Here is a 23160-nt window from a genome sequence, read left to right as displayed (position 1 = left end):
TTACTATTAAATTAATATTAATTTATTTGTATCTGAATAATCTTTCCACCGAAGGTATTACCATTGGCTATGTGCACTTTTTTACTTTATGATTTGATTGATTGAAAAGGCAAAGACAAGTAAGGAAAAAAGTTTCTTTGGAATCACTACTGTACAATAACTACGTTACTATGACTCCATTAATTCCTTGAAGTGCTTCCATTTACTCCATTAACACTTTCTTTCAATACAAACCTACAAGAAGGTGCTTTTCAACCTTTGCATTCAATGTGAACCTCATTTTCAAATGCTGTATTCAATGGATTTGGATACTTCTTCACCTACACATTCAATACCTCCATCCAAAGTCATGGTTTTTCATATTTTTTTCCATTTATTACAGTTTTGATATGTGAGTAATACCTCATCCTTGTTTTATTATACGATGTGGGATAATGTTGTTTTATTTAGTAAAGAATGTAGTATATTAATACTTACATAGAAGAATGTTTTAAAGATTGTAGACTTTGAACAAAATGGAGAATATTTGTTTGTCTTCTTACTTGTTTTATTTTACTTTGAATAGCATACAAGGTGGAAAATTATTCTTTAATTTATTTTACAATGTAGTATATTAATACTTGCATCCAATAATGTATTTAACAATGCAGAACATTAACGAAATGGAGAATATTTGCCTTGATGAGATATCCTTGTTTGAAGAATGAGAGACTTCTAACACAGTTAATTGCAAAGGAATTAATAATGATGATGACTTGGTTCCTATAGTGGGCATGTGTTTTGATAGTGTTGATAGTGTTAAAAATTTTTATCGACAATATGTCATTTCAAAGGGTTTTGGCATCAGAACACGAAGTTCTAAGAAAGGACCGGACAAAGAGCTAAGGTACTTTAGGTTGATGTGTGCATGAGTCGGAAAATATGTGTCGCCTATTCCGACGGAAGTTAATATCCAACCAACTCAAACAATTGAATGTCCAGCTCGAATAATTGTTGGGATAAAAAATGGAAAGTGGTATATTATGTTTGTGCACGAAGAACATTCGCATGACCTTAGTCCAACAAAGTCACGATTGTTTCAGGGTAATAGAAGAATCAATTTACACACAAAGAGGGTGCTTGATATGAATGACGATGTTGGGTTACGAATTAATAAGAGTTTTTATTCGTTTGTTTCAGCAGCTGGTGATAATCTAGAATTTGTTGAACGAGATGTGCGAAACTATGTCGGGAAACAAAGGAGGGTTTTAGGAAAGGAAGGACATGGGAAAGCATTGTTAACTCATTTCTCTCATATGAGGGAGCTTAATCAGCACTTTTTCTTTGACATTGATTTTGACATTAATAACCGCATCCGTCACATTTTTTGGGCAGATGCACGAAGTCAGGCAACGTGGGAAAGCTTTGGGGATGTTCTATGTTTTGATACTACATATTTGACTAATAAATATGACATGTCATTTGCACCATTTGTGGGTGTTAATCATCATGGCCAATCTATTTTGTTGGGTTGTGGACTACTATCTTCAGAAGACACAAATGCTTTTGTTTGGCTATTTCAAACTTGGTTGCGATGTATGTCAAATAGGCCACCTAAAGGCATTGTGACTGACCAATGCAAGGCAATGCAGAATGCAATTGAATTTGTGTTTCCTAATGTAAGTCACAGGTGGTGCTTATGGCACATCATGAAGAAAATACCTAAGAAGCTACAAGGCTATGGTCAATATAAACAAATCAAACATGCAATGAAGACCATAGTGTATGAGTCCACCAATGTTGATGAATTTTTGTCGTCCTGGGAAAATTTCATTACTGCATATGATTTGAGTAACAATGTTTGGTTGACTACCCTATTCGAAGAACGACAACGTTGGGTGCCATGTTTTCTTAAGAATTTCTTTTGGGCAGGGATGTCAACAACACAAAGGAGTGAGAGCATGAACGCCTTTTTTCATGGCTATATCAATTCAATGACCACACTCCAACAATTTGTACATCAATATGACAATGCACTACAAAAAAAAGCACAATTAGAATGTCAAGCAGACTTTGCTTCATTGAACACCGTTATTCCTTCCACGTCCTAGTCTAGCATCGAAAGACAATTCTAAATGGAGTACACACATGCCAAATTCAATGAAGTGCAAGTAGAATTTAGATTGAAAATGAATTGTGTTTCTCATAATGTGTTTGTTGAGGGACAAAGTTCTCGGTTCGATGTTGTTGAAGAGTCCTTTTGTAATGAAAGAACTAAACACATGAACTTTGAAGTGTGTTTTAACCGGGATAACCTTGATATTTCCTGCACATGCTTGTTATTTGAGTTTAGGGGAATTTTGTGTCGACACTGCTTGGTTGTTCTTGCACAGGAAAAAGTGGCACAAGTACCAATGAAATATGTGTTGAGCAGATGGAGTAAAAATCTTCGTCGAAAACACACCTACATAAGAGCTTCATCTGGGATGAAAGACAATGATCCAAAAATTCATAGATATGACGGGTTGTGCAAGAAATTTTATGATATAGCTGAACTTGCAAGTGCCTCAATAAGTGCAACAAAACAATTACATAAGCGTCTTGATGATTTTCTGGCCAAAGACATGGATAATCAACAAACTTATACAATTGTGACCCAACCAGTGTTGTCTGGCATTCCTCCACCACCGATGTCACCTAATCGTATCACTTTGAATATGAACAGGGAAGTTCGTAGCCTCATTGTTGTTAAAAGAAAGGGACGTCCACGATCTACACGAAAGAAGTCATGGACTGAGAGAGGTCGAGTAAAAACTTCATCTAGTACACACCAAGTTGCCATTATGCGTAATTCGGTTAGTGCAATGCCAAACTTTGTCCACATTTGAATCTAAATTCTGAGTTGAAGTATCACATTTATGAATGCAATGGAATATCACATATATGAAACATATTATAGCCCAACTATTTTGGAATTAAATTTTTTCATTTCTCTTATAGGAGAGGCATGAACAAAGAAATTGTGTAGATGTTCCTTCTCGGGTGTGTGTTGAAAGTGAAGTGAATGTGAACACATGCATTGGGATAACACATGCAAGTGAAGGGGTTTCTGTAAGTTATTGTTGTTGTTATAAGTGTGAAAGTTTGTTTAATGTTTTCGCTTCCTTCTTTCAATTGTTTGCAATTGTAGGTTCCAATCGGAGCTTCAATAGGATTCCTTTCGCTTTTGACATCATTGGATAATAGTGTAAATAATTCACAGCATTCAAGTGCAGCAGAATTGAATAGGTTTGTACATTAAAAATTGTTCTTGTGTTATGTGGAACCTAGTACAATTATTTTACACTTAACTTACACTTCTAAGCATGTTGGTTTCCTTGTATGCCATAATTTAAATTGACATCACAACGTTACAAGTTCAAACTTTTGGAATGATATTAACAAAGGATTTGACATTGTGACCAATCTGTCATGCATTTTTATTTAGTTTGCAATTGTGGTGTCTTATTGTGTATCCCACCTTTTGAAATGGGATGTCAATGCTTACAACAATCTTGTTTGATATGAACTTTGTCAATGATAATATTTGTAAGAAAATTGTTATATTCGTGAATGGGGCAGAAAGTTATATTGTGATCACCACTTATGTAGACAAGGATCACCACATACTGTGAGCACTATGACAGTTAAAAAAGTATAGCCTGGACCAAAATTAAGTGAAATTCAGAAACAGTAGGTCTTTTGTACATAAACTGTTACTCATATCACCACTTATTGGTACCATCATCCCCACTTATTATGGAAGAAAACTCAATGACCACCACATCACCCGTGACCAACTGGGAATGCAAAAATAACCTTGGGACCATCCACCCACCTCCAACATGTCCATCAATTCATCTTGGTTCTCCAAAATACCCAGTTAATCCACAATTCATGAATGGGGCAGAAAGTTATACTAGGATCACCACTTATGTACACAGGGATCACCACATACTGTGACCACTGTCAGTTAAAAAAACTAAAGCCTGAACAAAATGATGTCAAATGCAAATACATTATCAGGTGTGTGCAGAAACTATTACTCATATCACCACTTATTTGTGCACTCATTCCCACTTATTATGGGAGAAAACCCAATGACCACGACATCACTTATCACCAACTACAAATACAAAATTAACCTTACAACCATCCACCTAAAACTTATGTTTATATATGTGTGTACACACTATTTTAATAAACCAAGGGCAACGTTCACAATATAAAATAAGTAGTCCATGAATCATAATGTACTTGTACATTTATCACAATAGTATGACGGTTAAATTAAAATAAAAGATGCATACTATTTTTTCTATTAATATTTATTTTGATGTTAATGTAAAAATTCTAAAAATTTATTTACATGTCATATGTTTATGTTCTTTTATTGGCTACGACAAAGGAATTGTATGCATCATTACATTTATACTAATAGGTTATTTCATTAATATCTACAAAACTAATGGCCTATTGTCAGTTCTTAGTTGGTCAAGGCTTGAAATGTTTACTGTGATAGTGGTATTCGTATGTGGTGATGGCTGTCTAAATAAGTGGTGATGAAAGTATAACTTTGTGCCCAGTTCACGAATTATGCATATTTTCAACTGACTTTTTATAAGAATGAGGATGGATATAAGGACATATTGGTGGTGGGTTTAGGGTTTCCCAGGGTAATTTTTCCATTCCAAGTTGATGAGGGTCATGTGGTGTAGTGGTGATGCCTGTCTAAATAAGTGGTGATTAAAGTATAACTTTCTGCCCAGTGGACAAATTATGCATGTTTTCAACTGACTTTTTGTAAGAATGAGGATGAATTGAGGGACATATTGGTGGTGGATTTCCCAGGGTAATTTTTGCATTCCCAGTTCATGAGGGTGATGTGGTGTGGTGGTCATTGGGTTATCTCACACAAAAAGTAGGGATGAGGGCATGGATAAGTGGTGATATGTGTAATACTTTCTGCACACAACACATAGTCTTTTGGGATTTAACTTGGTTGGTGAAGGATTCAATTTTTTACTATCACAGTGGTATTGGTAAGTGGTGATGCCTATCCAAATAAGTGGTGATTAAAGTATAACTTTTTGCCAAGTGGACGAATTATGCAATTGTGCCCAGTGGTCCTGCCTTCACGTTTTAAATGCCAAAGATTATACAGACACACACTTATATAACATCATTTTCGTGCAAATATTGTTGAACCAAGTGGTGTTCAATGTTTTTGAAGAATCGAAACCCTTTGAAGGATGATGAAGCCTCTGCTTTGCTTGATGTTGTTGTGCTGGTTTAAGCTTTGTTCTGGGGTAGTTTTTTGTTGTAATCAACCCTTAGATTAAATCTCAAAGCAATTAGCATCTCAATTTTAACAAAGCAAAATGTTTTTAAAACTAAGTTGAAACAACCGATTGTTTTGTCGAAACAATCGATTGTTTACACTTAGGTGTTTTGAGAAAGTTTAAAAACTGTTTTTGAATGGTGTATTTTGTTAAGTAACAAAACAACCGATTGATTCGAGGAAACAATCGATTGTTTGTTTTAAAACCATAACAGAAAAACTGTTTTCTTTGACTGAGCTTTAAATGCTTTAACTGAATACGCTCCAGTCATTAAATGCTTTGACCAATCTATTTTAAATGCAATTAAGAGTTTGTTAAGATTTGATAACAAACTATATTCTTTGTATAAATTCTGAAAAACTGTTTTTGATGAGTTAAGAAGAATCTTGAAACAAAGTTTTTCATCTAAGAGTTTTTCAAAGTATTTTGAGATTGCTAAAGAGTTGAGAGATTGATCAAGGTGTTGAATAAGATTCTACTTGTATTGATTTCAGATTTCCATCTGTAACAAGTGTAATCTTTGTAAACTGCTGAACAATTCGTTTGTGTGTGTTGCTGAGATTGGCTGTGTGTTCTTGAGGTGTTCAAGATCAGCAATCTTAGTGTTGGCCAAGGAGAGTGTGTTTCTTGAGGTTTTCAAGGTCATTCTCTTGGTTGTGGTGTAAGTGATCAAGGTGTGGTTGCTTAGTGGATATCCTCAGGGTTTCTGAGAAGACTGGATGTAGCTCTTGTTTGGAGTGAACCAGTATAAACAACTGTGTACAATCTTTCTATCCCTAACTCTTTAATTTCAGTTTGTTTGTTGTTTGCTGGTATAAACAACCGATTGTTTCGAAGAAACAACCGATTGTTTTTCCTAGTATTACAGTTTTGCTTGCTGTTTTGGCTAACTGAATTGCTGAATCAATTGGTTTCTGAAATAAGTTCATTCTAGCTTTGAAAAGTTTGCGAAAACCTCTTTTAAACAATTCACCACCCCTCTAGTTTAAAGCCATCTTTTCTAACAAATATTATGATTGACAAACTTCATATCAAAGAACATTGCTACAAGCATTGACATCCCTTTTCAAAAGGTGGGATACAGAAAAGGAGACCACAATTGCAATCAAAATAAAAGTGCATATGGGATAGGTCACAATGTGGAATGAAATACACTTCAAGAAAGAAAATAAAATATTATTAATAAAATAATAATAATTTAATATAAATGAAAAAAAGGCGACAAAAAAGTTCACTCTTAATGAACCAATAATAAACCAACGGCAACTTCAAGAATATAAAATAAGTACTCCATTAATGATCATGTACTTGTACATTTAATACAACGATATCACATTCAATTTAAAATAAAAGATGCACAAATTTCTTCAACTACAACTGTAACCTCTGTTACATGGTACATGTAACTTTAGAATTGCAAAGTTTCTAAAAAAATTCATATGAATAACTTATCATGAATGTTGACCATTCAAGTTGAAATCCGTCAAAATATTATCTCGATATAATTTCGAGAATCAAAAAGCCACTTGCACACCATTTATTGTCCCAAAACATGGAGATCCTCCTAAAATGTACATGTTTAATTCAGTATACCACAATGTCAATGTAAAAAATGAAATTGTGAAATCTATAAAATTAGTAACTACCGTAGTGTAATTTGGCATTGTCTTGCCATCAAAGTCATCTCTTCTATTCCATATATCCATATATTTGATTACTATAACCCCCACAATCATGCTTGCATACATAATACAAGAACACATGAATTAATACGATATACATATCAATCAACATAACAAGTACGGTTGTTTTATATATTTATGTGTTTGGTTGTGAAGGAAGATGTTCTTGTACAAGTTGAATAGGAGGACTGGTTGTTTGAGCAACATTGTTAACATAAAGAAACAACTGTTGAAGTTGATTGACCTACACATATGAACATTATCACAATCCTTCACATTCAACACAAATCAAACACAATTATCAATTCATTCATTCTTAAACATACTCCAAGTACATACCATTGCTTTGTCAATATCTTTACGTTCACTAATACATCCAGGAAGGGAATCCAAAACATATAGTTCCATAGTATCGCGATTAAGAACGTAGCACTGCCAATGCTATCTGTGAACAATGGGGAAAAACACCTACATGTGTGAATATAATTTAAATTTAACGTAACATGAAATTTTTTTTCATTAACATGTAATTAAGGATAAATAAATAAACCACTCACAAATTCACACTATGATAGCCCTTATAATTCAAAGAAACCCTTTTTATAAAACGACATGTAGTCCTTCTTTTGCCAAATTGTGGGACTCATGGTCATTTCTTTGATCACGTGATTCTATAACAAACAATAAGTACCGTTAACATCAACTTCATAAATAAAAAAACAAACAACAATAAATACACACAGTTGACTTACCGCAAAGAAAGAATTAAAGCAAAAGCGGTCAACCCCTCCAGTTCTATGATATTCATCAAGCATGAAGAAACCAGTTGCAAATAACATAACCTAAAAATACATTGCAACTATTTCAATTTGCAAACTATAATTCAATACAAATCAAAGGTTATACAAAGAAATGTACCATGTCGTTAACTCTTGACCTGGGACTTAATGAATGCAAGTCAGCCCCAGTCAATATCAGGTTTTTGATGTCAACAACAACACTGCAACAAGACAAAAAATAAATTGTCAAAGTAACTGACTTAAATAAGTTAATTAAGTAATGATAAGTATCACCAGTTCACTATATATTCACTTACCGGTTTAAGTACAGTCCTTACAATGAACACATTATTGTATATATCTTCATTCCATCAAGGGGTACGTCTTCAGCAACACTGGCTTTGTCTTCAGCACGAGCACTAGGTTGGTCTTTAGCAAAAGGAAGTATTACTGACCAATGATTTACTTTGTGCACTTATTCTTGCAGAATTCTAATTTCCTTCTGCAGATCACATAGCCTCTTGTCATTGGCTATAATTTTCTTTTGGGAAACTTCATGTTGTTGAAGAATTGTTTCCCATTCACTAAAAGAAGGGTCAGTACATTCATGTTTTTCATGTGAACTAACCCGTACAGCTTCAATAACAATATCCAGCCTTCGTTCTTCTTCAGTCAAGGGCCATTCTCATGAAATCTGAAATACAAAATTATTTATTATGATAAACAAATTAAGGCAAAACTATCAACCACAAAGTTAACAATATAATCTACCTCAGCTAATAAAAAAGCATCATGTATCTTTCTTGACCGAAGGTTTACGCACGACCATTGCAAAAATTGAGGAAAACGAAAATTTCCCGTTTTGCCAAGCCCAACATGTTCAACTGCCCACAACTATTGCACAAAAACATTAGTGAATAAAAACTTTCGTTTTAAGATTATGAACATTACATTATATCGTCCATTGTCCTGAATTGAACATACCTGCAATACAACAACACAACCAACTAAGTATATCTCACATGAATTCCTTTGTTGGTAATATACTTTGGAAGCTTGAGTTATACTGGAAACAACTGATTCATGAACTGCACCCCCAATTGTACATGTGGAGTGCATCTAAATTGTTTAAAAGTCTAAAAGGAAAGCTACAAAAATTCTTATAACTCCTAGGAAAATAAAAAACAACAAATGAAAGCAAAATGTATAACCTACAAAAATCATCAACATTTTCTCTAAGCCTAAATTTTTCATCAGTCATTTTCTTCATAATATTACATACATTAATGTCCTCTCCGTCAAACAACTGATTCACCAACCCTTCTGTATCATCCTGTAAATTTACAACTTCCCCTCAACACGCAATCCCAATCCCACACAGATATCCATAAGTGATAAAGGAACTAATTTTTCCCTAAACATAAAACTTTGTAGAGCTGCCAAATTGGCCGTTAGTAGAAGTTGCTTTAGGAAACATGCTGTAGAGCTGCCAAATGCAAATGCACCAATGAAAAGAAAATTTCCTAACTCACATCCCGTCATTTTGTCGAACATTTGGCGTGCACATCATGAGTACAAAGTTCAATCACAAACACAGACCCACACTCATTATAACAATATTACTAATAATGATATTTTATTATTTTGGCAAATTTCCTTCAGCAATTCCATCCACAACAATCTGAACGGAACATCATTAAAAAAAAATTACATTGCAAACATAACAAGTCCTTCCTCCAAACAAATATGTTAGATCTATATCAAGTATACAAATTCGCCAATGGATTCCGATTCCCTTTTTATATATCCATCAATCAAATGTGTTATTGTGCAAACACAACCTCACATCCTAAATTCAAACTTCTAACTAGTTAGTCATTAGTACCCAAACTTCAAACACATTCATAATTCGAATGTGTCAAACCTTCATCCAACAACTCCAATCTTTAGTTACAGATGCCAAGTTACTCACTGTATGAGTGTGTGAAAACAACAACCACAGTAAATTGCATGTTAGGAACCTTTTTCGAGTACCCATAATATCCTCTATCTTCCATTCTAGCTTGTCAAGAACTTCTCTGGGGACATTCAGAGAATCTTCCATCTTTGCACTGGAAATCATAGACTAATCTTCATCGGGTACTCAAATTTATTCAGGTAAAAGAAATTCATACTTGAGGTTCAAAATTTCAAATAAAGAGTTCATCCCCACCAGCATACCTTTCCAAACTTGAGGATCAAACTCTTGACTAAAGAGCTTATCTCTTTTTTTCATGTGTATAAGATCTCAAAGTTTTCCACTAATGCAGAGAGATTTATATAGTAGTTGAAATAATCATACTTAGTTTTCCAAAAAAACTCAAAAGCTCGAGATCAATTTAAACAACATATATGTTCTTCTATACACTCTCATAATATCCAATTTCGTTCTTCTTTTTTCTTCAACCTTTTTTAACCAAGAGGGAAGAAAAAAAAACCATCAAGTGTTTACTTTCTCCAAGCATAAACCACCAACGAAAAATCAAAAGGAACCACCAATTCATTCTCCTCCACCCTGGACCATTCCATGACAGAGGAACTCCCTCCAAAACACCCAACAGAAGAAGAAACCGACAGCGAAGAAGACAACCAACTCTTTCCATTCTTCCACTCCCCACTGGACCACACAACATCCACCTCCTTCCCATTCCCACTCCCACATCCTACCTCGTCATTCTCAAACTTAAACATGAAAACCACATGCCCCTCGTTTTTACCACCATCACTATTGCCATTCACATCACTATTTTTACCATACTTTACATGCATCGAATAGGATAACCCAAAACGAAACCCTAAAATCAAAATCCAAAACGGAACCCTAAATAACCCATAAAATTAAAATCCAAATAGGAATCCTACATAGCTACTATAATGCAATAAAATCCTAAACCCTAAACGAAAACTAACCTCCAAAGAAGCTTCCAAATCGCACGCACACCAAATGCCAACCCAGATTGAAGGCGCAATCTCCCTAGGTAACAACAGCCACCACCGAATTGAAGGCGCAACAATCTCCGAACCCAACAGCGCTAAGGAAAAGAAGCTTTCGGAAAAACGCATATACTGATTTTTATTTTTGTAGGAAAAGGAAAAAAATTGCCCTTGCCATGCCATCAAATTTGCCACGTGGAGAGGTTGTATACAAGCGTAACCAGCTATCAGTTGTTCACATATCACTGCTCTTAAATATAATTGTGTTCTTTTATTCAGTTAACTATTTGACTATTGATTCTAGACAAGATTTATATATTATCGAAACAAAAAATTCAATTAAAACAATTTTAAAACCTTTTCATCATATTTTAACCTTTTAAAAACAATTTTTATGGTTAAGGTATATTCTTGTGATTTCTTTGCGTGAAAGACTCACAAACACATGCAATATGCAATGAAAGTTATAACAATCAATACATCTTCAACATCATCTTCTTCAAACATAATCACCAAATAAGTTTTCAAATACTTGATATTACTCTTCAAGTCCAACATTTCGAAGCTAGCTTCTCTTAAAAACATTGCAAAAACCATGATTCTTCCTTCAAATTCCATTGCATCCAATCATCCTCCCCATGGAAGTTGCTTTTGTTCTTCATTTTCTACAAGGAACTTCATCAGGGTCATTGCCCATCAAAAAGTTACCACCCTTCAACTCATCTAACGTGGTAAACTAGTCCCTCCAATAACTTGTGTAAAAGGAGCATTTAGAATCCAACCCTAACCTATTAATTAATGGTTGTCTTGAGAGGATGGTTAACACCATGTCATTATTAGAGGACTCCGTCTTATGAACTATAGCTTCACCTAATGCTCCAGCTACTTTCAATATCCAGAAATGTCTTTAGAATTAACCTTCGTCTTTTTCAACTTTGTGACTTTATAACTCGGAAGATGATGCAACATTAATACCCTCATATGCTTTCTTTCAGAAGAATTTCTCTTGACTTAAGACTAGACTAACCTCTTCAAGCATAATGCAATCGTTCCCAATATTCAAAGAACTTACCAAGTTCTCATAGGATAAAAAGAGAAAGAAAGGATAACCAAATCATCGTCGCGTCTTCTTCTTCTACTTTGACGTTGATGTTTCAAAGATCCATCAATATTGAATTGAGTCCATCAAAATAAGCCTTGAGTGATCGTACCTTTCTTCGTATGCAACCTGAACAACCTCCTTTAGAATTGAAGCTTATTGCAAATAAACTTTGTTATGAACAACTTCTACAACTTTAGTCTACGTTGTTGGGGTTTTCTCATCTGCAATCTAATAAAGAACCTCATATAACAATGATATAAGGATCATAAAATTAGTCATTTTCCTTTATAAGCTTTAGAACCTTCCTCTTTGTGTGAATGATTTCGAAAAGCGGTGTCTACGCCCATTTCTCCTTAAGCAAGCCTTTGATCTTGACCCATAGTTTGAAATTGTTATTCTTGTTGAACTTTTCGATCTTGGATATGGTACTCCTCTCCTTAAAAAATTATTAAAAACACAAAACAAGATTGAATCCAGCTCTAATACTAGTATTGTGCACTTAGTGCTGAAATGAGCCCAAAAACAATGAAAGAAATAGAACAATATTGACTGTTAATCACACCAAAAGAAACTACAAACAAAAAAAATATAAAACAAGATAAATATGAATAATAATATCTTATTAATAAGTGTTACAAAAGGTACGTTGTTGTTCGTTCTTGGTTTCCTTTTTGCAGTATTAGTTTCCCCAAAATAAATCACTGAAAAAGTGATCAAGACAAGCAACATTTGAACTTTCACTAAGAGAATCCGTAAGATATTCACCACTCATTCACCCCAATTAAAAATTTGAAATCTCAGTTTAATATGTATTTTTATTTTATTATTGGTGATTTTAAATTATTTTTTAATCTCTTTTTCTTATTTTGCATCATGCGAAAGGAAAAGGATTTGGTATAGTCCACATGCCTTCTGCAGAATATGTGGAAGACAACAATGAAGCTCTCCTTAACTTGATTGACTCAATTGGACTTTTAAAGAAAACCTAAAAAAATTCTATTTCAAAATGGCTGAAATAAGATATGTGCAATACTATTTTGGAAGTTTCATTTTTTTTCATTGGGCTTAGTTGTATTTTATTCTTTCCTCTATATTTTTTTTTTTATAGAAGATAAACATTTACATCATATTTCAAAATATGCATATACCAGTTAGCATATTCTCATATTTTCTATGTTTAAAGTTTTGGTCCTGCTGCTTCCTATTATATTGATTAGATATTTGTTTTCTACTCTTTATACAGGAGTGAATGGAAGAATATATTAGTAATTTCCATAAGCTTTGTGCATTCCCCTAAGAAATTGGTAACTTGGAGAATTTGAAACTTCTGAGGCTAAGCTCTTGTATTGATTTGGAAGGGATGCATGCTTTCATATCTAAGACATATGAACATCTCAAACTGCATAAACATTCCTAATTTACCAGAGAAATTTGGTAATCTTTGTAATCTAAGAATTCTCTTTATGACAAGTCGTGCAAGGTGTGAATTGTCATCGCTCTTTCTTCTCTCAAAGTCACCACTCTTTTAGGTTTTGCCGTATTATTTGTGCTAATGTTTTTGCTACAAATGTCTACACCGTATCTTCACTACGTCGAGGAAAGATCTTTGCCTTTTTCTGTGCGCTTTGCAAAGGAACACTACATCTTCTAATGCGTCTTTTACCGAAAGTGTACTACATAGTTTCTAGGTTTTTCTTCTATGTTGGTCTTTGTTCAATGGTTCTCCATATTCGCGATAAGATCTTTCCTTATTAGCGTATGGAAATTTTTTGGTCGCATACGAGGTTTTTAACCCATTTTTGGTTCCATGAACTTTCATTTTTTTCAGTTTTTGTGGATCATAACATGTTTTGCAAGTCTTAATAAGGATTTTAATCATATTTCGAAGTGATTAACTTTAATTTTTCATGTTTTGTATTAGGGTTTTTAACTCCATTTGTGTATGATCTAGGTTCAGGACATGATTATAGGGTTTTCGTATTCTTATTGCTATTCCTAGTTCCTAATACATACATTCTTAATCGACCTTTTCATATTAGGGTTTAGGGTTTTCTTAAAGCTTTTGTTCTAAAATGTTATATTTAGGTTATGGTTGCATTGACGATTACTTATGAATTTGAATTTTGAAATGTGAAATGCTGAAGATATATATTCATTAGTTTTTTTAGTACTTATTTTCCAAAATATATATATATATGTATGGATACTTCTTTGGTTTTCCATCTTCGCATTTGATTTTTTTTTGTTTGAAAACTATAAGTTATAATGTCACACTTGCACAAATATACTAATTCCATCAAGGATGTCCAAAGATACTTATTTGGTTTCAAGTTTAATGCCTCACTACACCCCACTGTCTGAGGTGACTTCATCTGGGTTTGATATTAATTACTTAGTTGGTGAGCTCAATTATTATGCTTTAAGCTCAATATAATTGTCTTTGTCATGTGCTAAAGTAATTCGTTTGTCCATATGTTATTGGAGTTCTCACTGGTGTGGGCGCTTATCAGAGCTTCATGAGCTAACTTACAAAAGTCTTCTCTATTCTTATATATGAAATGTGTTGGCTCTCAATATGAACAATTTTGATTTTGTTATTTTTATGTTCAGGATTACTCTTGATGACAATAGAAAAAAAAAACTCCATTGTTCAGTATTTCCAAAAAAAATATAATATTTCTTTGTAATATACAAAGCTTTCAACTGGTAGTGACACTAAACCAATCCTTTTTTTACCTATAATTGTTCATTCTTGTTTTGCCTTTTGTAGTATTAGTTTTCCCAAAAAAAAAATCACTGAAGTAGTGACCTAGACAGACAAGATTTGAACTTTCACTTAGAGAATTGCTAAAATTTGCACCACTCATTCATCCCCAATTAAAAACTTAAAATATAAGTTTAATATGTATTTTTATTTTATTATTGGTGATTCTTTAACCTTTTTTTTCTTATTTTGCATCATGCGAAAAGGAAAACGATTAGGCATAGCCCACATGCCTTTTGTAGAATACGTGGAAGATAACAATGAAGGTCACATTAACTTGACTGACTCAACTGAACTTTTGACGAAAACCTGAAAATATTCTTTTTCAAAATGGTTCAAATTTGATGTGCAATAATATTTTGGGAGTTGCATGTTTTTGTTCATTGGGCTCAGTTGTATTTTATTCTTTCCTCTATATTTATTTTAGAAGATAAACATTTATATTATATTTCAAAATATGCATATATCAATTAGTAGATTCTCATATAGTTTAAAGTGTTGGTCATGTTGCTTCCTATTATATTGACTAGCTATTTGTTTTCTACTCTTATGGAAGAATATATTAATAATTGCCATAAGCTTGCTGCATTGCCCAAAGAAATTGGAAACTTGGAGAATTTGAAACTTCTGAGGCTAAGCTCTTGTATTGATTTGAAAGGGATTCCACATTTGATTGAAAGGCTTTCAAATCTAAGACATACGGATATCTCAAACTGCATAAATCTTAATTTACCATAGGACTTTGGTAATCTTTGTAATCTAAGAATTTTCTGTTAGAATTAAAGGCTTTAAACAAGAGGGAGGTGAATTGTTTAATGAAATATTTTTGAAAATACTGGACAAGAATGAAGATTAATGAAGAAGCAATTAGGTCAGCCAAGAAACAAAATTGTTTTAAATTGATTCTAGAAAATCAATCGATTGTTTATGCGAATCAACCGATTGCTTTTATTAGCAGTTTATAAAGGCACAATTCAAACAGATTTAAGGAGTGGGGGATAGAAAGATTCACACACAATGTTTATACTGGTTCACTCTTACACCAAGAGCTACATCCAATCCCCTTAAACCACTAGGTATTCCACTAAGTACTCAACCACAGATTACAAAACACAAACACCAAAGAGGTGATCTTGAACCCTTCAAAACACTCACCCTCTTTGATACACAAACACTACAAGTCAGAACACCCTCTGACTGTAGACACCAGTACCTTACAAGTTTTACAAATATGAAACAAATACAAGTAAGAACATGAAAGATCACACCTGATACAAAAGGATTACAACAGTTTCCTATTCCACTCTTAACCAAAGCAAAGCCTTAAAAGCAATCTTAAAAAACGTTAATCTTTTTGGTAATCTGATCTCTCTCTCAATTCAGAGATGTAAACACCAGTTATATAGTCTAAAAAATAGCCATTTAAGACTTTTAATCAAGGGCCAAAACAGTTTAAAATCATGGAAAACAGATTTACCAGACTTAACAAATTTTGTTAAGCTTTTTTCTAAAAACAATCGATTGAAAACACTATTCAACCGATTGAATTGGCCTTGACTGTTAGGTCAGCCAATTTCAGCTATTTCAAAACCACTAAGTGTAAAACAACCAATTGAAACGATAAATCAACAAGTTGTTTTTCACTACTTTGAAAAACACTTTTCTTTTGAAAGAACTTGATTGATTCAGTTTTGGATTAAGCTAATAGTGGATTGACAAATTCTAATCTACCCAAAACCCATGCCCACAAGTGGCAACCCATCCTTGAAGCAAACTTCATGGATTTGGCGACATCCAAGCTTTAAGTTCAATATTTTCTACATGACAAGTTACGCAAGGTGTGAATTGTCATCCTCAATCATCAACCATAAGAATTTAAAGGAGGTTGTATGTGATGAAGAGACGTCTATTTCTTGAGAAAATTTTAAACATTTACTTCCCGAAATACTTCAATGTTGAAACTGGTCTAACTTTACTCAATTTTAAAATATTCTCAATTATCAGATGGGGTCTATAATTTTGTAGTGTATGTATTTCAAAAAGATTTCTCTAAATTTGTTTATTTTCAATATTAAAACTGATTTAACTTTACTTAATTTGAAATATTCCCAATTATCAGATGTGTATAATTTTGTAGTATATGTATTTCAAAAAGATTTCTCTAAATTTGTTCAAGAAAAATTATCTTAGTTTTTTTAAACATTTTCCTTCTTTGATAATATCTAACACACTTTTAATTATTATGCTTCTGATATTTGTTCATCATTGCAAATGAATATAAAGGTGCGTTATGTTAGAATTATAGGCCTTAAACAAGAGGGGGTGAATTGTTTTCGAAAGATTTTCACAAGTATTGAAGGTAGAGTGAAAGAAAATGAAGAATGAATCAATTAGAAAACTCTAGCAATTAAAAAACTGTATTTAGTTTGATTCCAGAAAATCAACCAGTTGTTTTTGCGAATCAACCGGTTGTTTATACTAGCAGTTTATAAAATCAAAGCTAAAGCCGTTTAAAGAGTGTAAGGATAAAGAGATTCACACAAGATGTTTATATTGGTTCACTCTTTACCAAGAGCTACATCCAGTCCTCTGCTAACCACTGAGAATTCACTAAGTAATCAAACCTTGATTACAAACAACATACCAAAGTGATGATCTTGAACCCTTCAAGAACACACACCACCTTTGGCAACAACACACAGTTTTCAGAACAACCTTCTGAAACTGCACAACACCAAGTCACATAGAAATACAATGATTAAGGATGAAAGGAATAGAATACATCTGGATACAATCAAAGATTAAAGTACAGAGAATACATGGCAATCCTATTCCACACTTGAAAATGATCCAAAAGTTCTTTGAAATATTGAAAATTAATTTTGATTAAACTTTCTTCTAAGTTAATGACCAAGAATGTAAAACAACTTTTTTATACTCCAATCAGATGGTCAAAGCATTTAATTCAAGAACCAAAGACAGTTTGAATCATTTAAAATAGATTGGTACAACTTAACAGAATTCTGTTAAGGTTTCCCGAAAAACAACTAGTTGAATTTTCGAAACAGGTTGAATTGGCTTGACAGAAAGTCAACCAAAGTCAAGCTTTTGAAATCCTTTTCAAAAACCACTAAGTGTAAAACAACCAGTTGAATCGAATTTTCAACAGGTTGAATTTTCACTTTCTTTATAAAACACTTTTTTTTCAAAAGGATTAAGATTCAATTAACCTTGGATCACCACAAAGAGTAGAATAACAAATTCAAATACTTCTAGACACACACACACAACCAACAGCAAGGTCCTCAAGCAATCTTCTTGGATTTGTAGACATCAAAGAACCTTGTTCAACAATTTCCCCCTATTTGATGAAGACAAATCCTTGGTTTGCTTGTGTTGTCATATTTTGAATTTGATAGATCCTGCAAAACAAAAATTGTGCATATACAAGCCATACATAGCAGGAAGATAACCCGGGTTTAATAATTTAAGCAAAAAAAAACTAGTAAAATAGAGTGTAAAATCAGTGCAAATCAGTGCGTAAAATGTTGAAGACTGAAAACTCTTCACATCTTGGCAAAGAGTGTGTTTGATGAAGTAAATTGTTTTGAAGATTGTTGTATTGTAATTCATGGTTTCTTGTAAATTACAGGTTGTTTAAATATGCCTTTTGCACTCTGATTTACCTCATATCTCAGAACCAAGGTGATGAGTTTAAGCACAAGGATCTCTTACAAGGTTTTCTCAAAATCTATTTTAAGTTTTTCTAAACTAGTTCACTGCACGAAAAATAAATCTGTTGTTTTACAAAACAATAGATTCTTTTTGTACTGGTGCATATCTGATAAGCCTTTTCAAAATTCTTTTTTGGGACCAAAATCAGTTGAACTCTTTGTTACTATTATAAACTGGTCTGAAAGTGGTTATGTAACCACCAGCTGTATTTTCAAAAAACAATCTGTTTATTTAGACTTTCATATGTTATTTTTATAACAACTTTTAACTGTTTTTTGAAAACTGTTTTGATCTAAAAGCTATAAAAGGATAAGTGTATTTCATATCAGATAACACTTAGAAATTATATTTTTGAATACAAATTAAGTTCTTTCAGTGATAGTTTGAAATCTTTTTTTTTTTTTGGTTATTTTAACTTTCTCTAAAAAACTACAAGTGTTCGTTTGCTAACAACTCTTGGCTTGAGATTCCAGGTTTTGTCACAGTGGTGTTGCAGAAAGCCAGTATGTTTTGGTTTCTTGTATCTGCAAATCAGGTGTTTTCATTCTTATAATTTTCTTTTATAAGGGTGTTTGTAATTGCACTTCTTGATAGGGTTTCTTGAAGTGTGGGTGTTACTGAAATAAAGTTTTTCAACATTGTGTTCTTTGTTCTTGGAGGGTTCAAGAACCAAGAAGGTTTTGTAAAAGATTGATTTTTTTTAGTAAAAAATTCACCTTGGGATAAGGTGAAACTGGATGTAGTTCTTGTTGAGTAAACCAATATAAAAACTGTGTGTGCTTTTCTCTCCTTAATCTCTGCAAGTAATTATGGAAAATCTGATATACTGCAATTTAATAAATTTGTTGAATTAAAATTGATTTTTTTGTTTCTGGGCTGACTCATACTCTGTTGTTCAAGATTCCGGAAGAATTCTTACTTGTATATCACTGAATTTGCATGTATTGGCTGGATGAAACAAGTAATAAGGGCTTCTAAATTATTTTGTCAGGTTTTATGAAAAACAGTATTCTTTGCGAAAATTTTATAAGCTCAATTCACCCCCCTCTTGAACTTAGACACTAATAAACCCAACATAAACCAACGACGAATTAAAGTGCAAATCAGAGTTATATAAGAGATATAACAACAACTATAGCAAAATAAGGAACACAAGAGTGTAGCAGCAGAGTACAACACCAGAAACCACTAATTCTCTCCCTATTTGTCTTCACAAATAGAATAAGAGAAAGGATAAAAACTGAGTTAAGAAAAAATTTGAGAATCAAGAATACCCAACTCATTTCTTAAGAAGAAAAACCTTTCCTTAGGTAGTGGCTCAGTGAAGATATCTGCAAGTTGGTTTGGACCATCATCAGAATATAGTTTTCACAAGGAAGTTGGTATAATGTTTTCTCCTGCAGAAACTGAATTCTATAGAGCCACATATATTCGATTGCAGTTACAGTAACTATATTGGACCAAAGCGCTTAGAACTCAGCACTCGGTGGTCGGACCTCGGCACATGGTGCAAATAGGTCAGCTCAGCTCTTGGGCCAGAATAGCGGGCCATGTAATTGGGTCCCAGTTGTATGAGTAAGTCCATTTTTGTATAATTAAGGTAGTCCTCCCCACGTAAAACCTAAGCGGCTAGCGAAGGGTAATTGTGGACCTAGGGGTGCGCTTAGTGCGTATGGGGTCTAGATCAAGTAAGTATTTTTCTTTTAAACCCAAGCCCATGTGTTTTAAGGCACGTAGAGGTTAGGTTGCATGTATAATGAAAAGTAGCGTAGCACCACGGAGAGGGTACCTACGTAAATAGACTAGACCCCTGATATTGGTACATGAGTTGGTACCCTGGTGGTTATTCTGTTATTATTTTATGCACTCCCTGGAGGAAAGATTCAGTTCTGTTGTAGCATCGTAAGGGTATGCCCTTGAACAGAATATTTTCCTGTTGAGTATGCTTTCAGTTAGGATTAAATTCTCGTGATGGAAAGCTGTTACAAGAGGTAAGTTATAGAAGGGGCTTGAGACCCCAGGTAAAGGTATGTTGTTTCTAAGATTGAAACTTACTACTTCTTAAATTCTTATAAGCCTTGTACTGACTTGATCGTCGGTGTGCAATCAACAGGTAAGGCTCCCTCTGTTTCAACGGAGCTACGTTCTAGAGCAGCAAGAGATAAGACAGGTTCGTGAAGAAACAGACGGAGTTAGAGCATGTCATCAAATTCAACCGGCGAACAAGTCAACCGGAGAGAACAGTAACAAAACCACTTATCCTTGGGCAACTCTTCCAACTCACACAACCCAAAGTCCCGCAAGCAGCCAACATAATAAACCCAAGCAGGCTATACCAAGCAACATTATCTCCCATGGTAAGGTTTTGACCAGTTACCAATGAGAGAGCTATATCATGAAGTGTTAACCCATTAGAAGTATATATATGTGTCGAGAAGGTTAACTCCTGCTTTGCTTAAGGGACCATGTATGAGGACCCTTATTGATGGAGATCAAGCTCAAGAGGACATGGAGGCCAATCAACAAGATCAAGAAGAGGTGGAGGCACAAATGGAGGACGCCCATGGAGGTCAAAGTCCACCTCAAAGGATTACAAGAAGCATGTTCAAAGCTTTGGGAGCTAGAGGACATTTATTTTCTCTTTTTGTAATTTCTTTAGTTGAAGGTGCTTAGAGGGAAACATTAGAAACCTCTTTTGTTTTAGCATCTTTTAGGCTTTAGTTAGGAGCTTTAGGAGGGGGGGTGTATTAGTAGATAGGTGTAGGAGTAGAATAGGAGGTGCCAAAGTGAAGGAAAGAGTCACACCTTCCTCATGCATGGTTTAGGCGCCGGTTTTAGCTAGTTTTAGGAGGGAATTTTTGAAATGTTTAGCTTGCATTTTCAGCACCTTAGGCTATAAATAGAGGTGCTCTCTTTGTAAAATTCAGATTGGAATTAATCTAAGAAAACTCTACTCAAATTTTGAGTGAACTTTGGAGAGCTTTGAGCCTTCTTCTCTAGTCTTATCTTGATGGATCATTGGAGTCCTCAAGTGGCGGCATCACTCTCATCTAGGAGCATTCCACACTTCTAGTGGCGAGATCATCCAACATTCTTCCATCTTCATGAGCACTCTCTTCTCCTTCCTTTCTTCTCTTTCTATTGTTTTTGTTAGCTTGTGTTCTTGAGTTTTTGTTTGGTGTTCTTGCTGTTTTTTTATGAGTTTTGGTTCGGCAGTTTTATATTTCAGTCCATTCATCTTGTTCCTTTGCTTTTCTTACTCTTTTGTTCAGTTCAATTTGACTAAAATTGGTTCATCCAAATGAGTTTGGGATTTGGTACTAGTTTTTGGTGAGTTCTTGTCTTAGAACAATGATCCAACTCTAAGAAAAGTGCCTCTATAATGTCCAACTCAAGGTGATTCCTAAGAAGGTCAAGAACCTTTCTCTATATGGCTATTGGAATCATATCACTTATAAGGTTCAAAATGACACAATAGTTACCCATACTAAGTGTCGTTTCGTTGGAAGCTCGAGAAGGTAAGTTCTCTTTAATCACTGCAGAGTCATCTTGACAATACATATGGGAGGACTAGATCAAAACCCATATGTTAACAAAAAAAATATATAGGTAGACTACACTTAATCAAAAAGAATTCTAAGAACATACTAGATGGAAGCCTATTATACCAATGAAATTATTCTTTATGAATAAATCCTAAATTAGCCAACTTACCAGCACATGCATTCCCTTCACAAAAAATATGAGTAACCCTAAACCTGATTTTCCCAAAGTAATTAAGACAAGTATTCCATCGATTACGAAGCATCCACGGAACATTAGTCCTAGCAGTAAAAGCAGCACAAACCAAGGCAAAATCACATTCAAGCCAGACATTGGTAAGCCACATCTTTTGAGCATCCTACATAGTATGTATAATTCCTTAAAACTCAGCAACCATAGAAGTTTGAACTTCAAGAAACGCAAAGAAAACGCCAATAAACTCCCCCATACTCCCACGAAAAATACCTCCACAAGTAGCAAGACCAAGATATCCCCTAGCAGCCCCATCAGTGTTAATTTTAACCCAACCTGGTGAAGGAAACTCCGATCTAATAGGAAGAGGACGAAGAACTTTACCAGTACGAGTATTAATACCAAAAAACTTCATCATGTTGAAATCCAACATATCATTCTTCATTGAAGCTTTAGATGAATTTTCCACTAGACAAGTTAAATATTTAATTATTGAAATAGCCATTGAAACATCAATCTTATCCTGAAATCTAGCATAATTCCTCATATGCCATATCATCCAAATAGAAAAAGTTATCACAATTTAACCAAAGGACTACCATCACAAGAAAGAAGATCATTCTTATTAGATAAATGAGAAGTAAGAAAAATTTGTCGAACCCAATTCCAAATATGAAAAGCATTAGAACATTCAAAAAAGAAATGATGAATAGATTTCTCATGCTTTTCACAAAGTGTACACATAGAACATATATGCACACCTTTATTCTGAATAGGTTGATCTGTAGGAAGCCACCCATGAAAAACTTTCTAGAGTACTAAAGTTTTGGAAGGAGAAATAGATGAAGACCAAATGAATTTATCCCAATCATAGGGAACTTCTAGTTCTAAGAAATAATTCCTAGCTGATTTAAGAGTGAAATGACCAGACTCAACTAGAATCCAATTAGGAATATCCTGTTCCTCCTTAACCATGATATGATTAAAAAAAATGAGGCATCTGCTGTAAAGACAAGGGAATATTCCAATC

At 33.8% G+C, this 23160-nt stretch overlaps 1 pseudogene; it reads left to right on the top strand.

Annotated features, from left to right (window-relative positions):
* Nucleotides 1–1124: 1124 nt before the first annotated feature.
* LOC137833322 (protein FAR-RED IMPAIRED RESPONSE 1 pseudogene) lies at nt 1125–2090 on the top strand (annotated as a pseudogene).
* Nucleotides 2091–23160: the final 21070 nt, after the last annotated feature.

This window comes from Phaseolus vulgaris, chromosome 6, assembly GCF_051622355.1.
Source record: "Phaseolus vulgaris cultivar YP4 chromosome 6, ASM5162235v1, whole genome shotgun sequence".
NCBI lineage: Eukaryota > Viridiplantae > Streptophyta > Magnoliopsida > Fabales > Fabaceae > Phaseolus > Phaseolus vulgaris.
This window is presented reverse-complemented; position numbering and strand designations above follow the sequence as displayed.